The following is a 5000-nucleotide window of genomic DNA, read 5'->3' as shown; positions in this document are numbered from 1 at the left end:
GAAATGGCCACCGACTCGGTACTTCAGATAAAATGATTTTGCAAAGGCATCATACGCACCATAACGACTTCCTAAAAAAAAAAATTTTATGGTCTCGGTATTACCCACTTTTGCTTACACCAGATTCCCAAGAGCAGTTCCCAGTTGTTAAGAGGTCACCCATCCAAGTAAAGACCAGATTCAAAGATGGTGAACTTCATTGATCAGAAAGCCAAATATTAAACGAGTGTAAGGAAAATATTACTAAATATATAACTGCGAGAGAAATTCTCTACTAATGTTCCATTTCTGTGCATTCTATCGGACATCTTTTTTATCTTAACGTCAAGTGAGTGTGCGGGATAGGGTACTGTGTCTGCCTGCAGATTTGATAATTGATAACCTTACTGTGTCATTAGGAGATTCGTAATTACCTTTTCATTAATACAAACCTATTTTTCATTATGAGATAAACTATAATTACAATAACTTGACGTTTTATCTTGACCTATTCAAGTATAAAGTACAAGGTCATTTGAATTAATGCTAATATTCTGTGTAAATTTTTTAACTACAAATGAGCCTTATAAATTTACTGAAATTACCAGAAGAGCTTTCTAGTTTATATAATAATCATATGCTAGATTATTCAGACACAGCCATTAAACAAAATGATAGAATCTCTAGCTATAAGACTTATTCCCAAAACTTGTCTATATACGACACCTCGTAATGCTATTCTATGGTCAAGGATTTACTGTAACTTTGACTTACCTGTTGAAGTTACGAAAGTTATTTATTTTTTATTTGGGTTGTGTTTGGGCTAATAATGGGCACATAGGCATAGATATATTTCTGAAAATTTATCCTGCTCAACGTTTCTAAGTAACGCTTAAAATCAAGACATAATTACTTTGAGACATTTAAGCCTAATTTATGGCCATTTGTTAAGAAGTGAAAATTTGAATATAAGCAAAGGAGATTTGCTTTCTGTAGGTTTGAAGCATTACTCTTATTGTCGTTGGTGTTTGCCAGAAAGTTAATAAACCTAATTTGCTATCAATATATGAAATATGAAATATTGTAAATGGAATGGCTGATATTGACCACGGTATTTCGTTGCACTAACAATGGTGAAGGTCTTCTTGTCTTTTGCTGTGAATTATCTTTTCCACGATTGTTTGAAAAGAAAAATCTATGAATTATGTCTTCAATATACAACGCTTTTTATGGAAAAATAAAATAGGATTGTTGTATTATTTTAAGAGTTCAGAAATGACAGCCTAAAATAATTCACTTTCGGACCTTTCTTTATCGATTTTTTTTCCCCTGTGACACATTCAGAAAATTGGAACTATCCCCCTTTTCATTTATGATATCAAAGCCGATAGAGATGAATCAAGGCTGCAAGGTAGGTTTTCAAAACAACAATATGTTGAATTTACGTATATTTTAAATTGATTTCAATGATAAAGACACGTGTTTGATTAAATTAAATTAAAAGTGTATTTTGCCAAGGCTTTACCTTTCATAAGACTAAAGTAATATAAGCATACTACTGAGATTAATAGATTACATCTGAAAAACCTCCAGGGAAACCTCAAATGAGGTTGTAAATTATTTAACGATACCACTCTAGAAATCTTAGGCAATGCGTTCTTGTGACTTATAATTAGTGATGAAAACTAGCCAAAGCGGTTAAAACCGGCATCATTATGCTACATTCCTTCAATTTTGTCTGAAATATCGTTAATGATAATTTTACAGTAAAATATCACTGCTGTTGAAATCTATAATCTGACGCAGCTCTGATATTGAATTTAGTATTAGTTTTCTTTATGCTTCTTTATACATATGCTATAGGCAATCGTCTGTTTCCTAGTTTGCAATTTGGCTTTCGTAAAGACCTTGGATCATATGATTCCCTTCTTATAATATTCAATGTTGCGCAGAAATCCCTTGATTGTGGTCAGGAAGTTCGTATGATTGGCCTTGATTTTAGTGCTGCCTTTGACTGTTAATCCTGAGGCCCTTATTTTCAAACTTAAACTGTTGGGAGTATGTGAGTCTCTTCGAAGCATCATTATTGAATTTTTTGAGTAATAGATTGCTAAGAGTTGTTGTTGATGGGAACCATAGTGAGTGTAATGTGATATCTGGTGTTCCTCAGGGTAGTGTTCTTAGTCCATTACCTTTCATACTATATACACTTGATAGGTGACTTGGTCTAGAAAACAAGCTCGTTGCATATGGAGATGATGCTAATCTCTTTGCTTCAATTCTATTTCCTGAATAGATCTGGTTTTGTTGAATCCCTTAACAGAGATATAGCTAAAATTAGTGCATGATCCAAATTATGTGCATTAAGTTGAACCCGAACAACACTCAAAGTATGATTGTAATTAGGTCGAGGACAGTGGTTCTTCAACATAAAAATCTCAGCATCGATCATGTTTCTTTAACTCTATACGACTCTTTGAAAAATTTAAGCCTGTTTCTTGATAGCAAATTTACTTTTCAGAAATACATTCGGTCTTTTTCTTCTTCAATTGCACAGAAGAATGGCTTACTACGAAAGTTTTTAATATTTTCGGTAGTCAATCTATTCTGAAGTGTTTTAATTCTTTCATTTAGCCTTGTTTCGAGTATTGTTTTTCTGTGTGGTCTTCAGCTTCTAAATCTCATCTTAATTTTTCTGGACAAGAACTTACAGTTTATTAGATTTATCATTCCTGATCTAGATATTAATCTCTGGCACCGTCGTTCAATTAGTTTGTTATGCATGTGGCATAAGATTTTTCTAAATTCTGATCATCCTTTACATTCAGATCTTCTCGGACAGTTCCATCCTGTTCGTAATACTAGGTATGCAGTCAATTCTAATAGTCATGCCTTCTCCATCATACGGCTCAATACTTCACAATATACTATAAGTTGTTTTTTTTTTTTTTTCCAGCTGTGACAAAGTTGTGAAATGATCTTCCTAGTCAGGCAGTTGAATCGGTGGAACATCAAAAGATCAAACTTGCAGCAAATGTTTTTTTGGTGGACAGGCTTACATAAGTCTCTTTTTATAGTATATATGAGAAAAATCTATTTTGATATTGTTACTGTTCTCTAAATATTTTTAATAATTGTTCATTACTTCTCATGTAATTCATTATTTTCTCTCCTCACTGGGCTACTTTTCTCTGTTAGATCCCTTGGGCTTATAGCATCCTACTTTTCCAACTATGGTTGTAGCTAATAATAATAATAATAATAATAATAATATAAGTAATGCTAATAAAGTGAGTATACATACAAATATATATATATATATATATATATATATATATATATATATATATATATATATATATATATTCACAGTACACACACACACACACACACATATATATATATATATATATATATATATATATATATATGTATATATATATATATATACATATACATATACACACACGCACACACACACACACACACATATATATATATATATATATATATATATATATATATATATATATATATATATATATATATATATATATAAACAAACCATACTAAGCCCCTCGTTAAACTTTGGCCTGTGATGCTAGAGGTGATAAAAGTAATGAATTATGTTCATTTATAGATGCTGATGACTTATATTTTCTATATTTACAACTCTCTTAGCTGAGATTGTATTTGACAATAATGGTCTTAAAGAAGTCAAGTTTCTAATGCATATTTTGAGGTTTATGTAAGATACTTGAGGTAAAAATAGCCTTGCCTTTAGCTCTTCACTGACAAAACCAGATTATCTATTCGTTAAACGAGAACTTACCGGTTTTTTTCAGATCCACATACACATACTCTTATCTCTCCAGTATTTGACGTATAGTCTTGTTGGAGAAAAAAAAATTTCTTTTGCTTCATAATAAGTTTTTTGATGAAACATTTAAAATAGACGGATATGTTTTTGTTATTTAAACTTTCTTCATACAACGTGCCATGGCATTTTGCAATTAGACAAAAAAAAAAAAAAAAAAAAAGAGAAATTCAACTTGACATATTAATATTCCCATGAAATTTTTTTTTTATTGCCACTTCAAATTATGCGGATTAATTAAGTAGAGTTCATCGGCAATAACATATTCTCTATTATAACACGCCTGGAAAACTTCATAAATACAATATATATATATATATATATATATATATATATATATATATATATATATATATACTGTATATATATATATACATACTGTATATATATATATATATATATATATATATATATATATATATATATATATATATATATATATATATATATATATATATATATATATATATATATATGTATATACATTTATAAAAAACAAGCTAACAGATGCCCCACTTTCTATATTTTGTTTTTTCTTCCTTCCTCTCGGTGTTTCTTCTCCCAGCGGCGCGCTATTATTATATTTAATTATTAATAAGTTAGATGGAATCAATTGTTGTTAGAGAGAACGATTAAGGAACTTTGTTTAGGCCTAATAGTTAACCTATAATTTACTATTGAGTGTGAAATATATCCTTGAGAAAGTCCTTAATCTTGATATAGAATGCCAAGTTTTTTCTCAGTCATATGCAGATTTGGTTTTACTTGTAACTTGTCCATTATTTGCTAAAAGTTGACGTTATTATGTTTCTTTTACAAAGTTCGGAAGAGTTATTCTAAGATTTATTTTGATGATTGATGGACAGAAAAAATATTACGAAGCTAAAATTAACTACAATTAGCTTGATTGTACTAGGAGGCTTCAATTGTACATAGAAGACAAGATAGTGACTTGTTAAGGAAATGTTTATCCAAATCTTATTTTAGGAATTGAAACATAGATACTGTGTGCATTTATGTTTATAATGTGCATAATCTCTCTCTCTCTCTCTCTCTCTCTCTCTCTCTCTCTCTCTCTCTCTCTCTCTCTCTCTCTCTCTCTCTCTCTATATATATATATATATATATTTCTCTATCAATCTAT

The 5000-nt window shown here is 30.0% G+C and overlaps 1 protein-coding gene across 2 annotated transcripts in view; it reads left to right on the top strand.

Moving 5' to 3' along the window:
• LOC137654650 (uncharacterized) overlaps positions 1-5000 on the top strand; it is a 12473-nt gene that overhangs the window by 2737 nt on the left and 4736 nt on the right. The window contains exon 2 of one of the 2 annotated variants that reach the window (XM_068388474.1): positions 2936-3055. The exons of the other annotated variant lie outside the window; for it this stretch is intronic. The gene's annotated coding sequence lies outside the window, so the exon portion shown is untranslated. The remainder of the gene's footprint in view (positions 1-2935; positions 3056-5000) is intronic. 2 annotated transcript variants of the gene reach the window in all.

Source organism: Palaemon carinicauda, chromosome 15 (genome assembly GCF_036898095.1).
Source record: "Palaemon carinicauda isolate YSFRI2023 chromosome 15, ASM3689809v2, whole genome shotgun sequence".
NCBI lineage: Eukaryota > Metazoa > Arthropoda > Malacostraca > Decapoda > Palaemonidae > Palaemon > Palaemon carinicauda.
The sequence above is the reverse complement of the archived record's forward strand: the minus strand, read 5'-3'. Positions and strand labels throughout refer to the sequence as shown.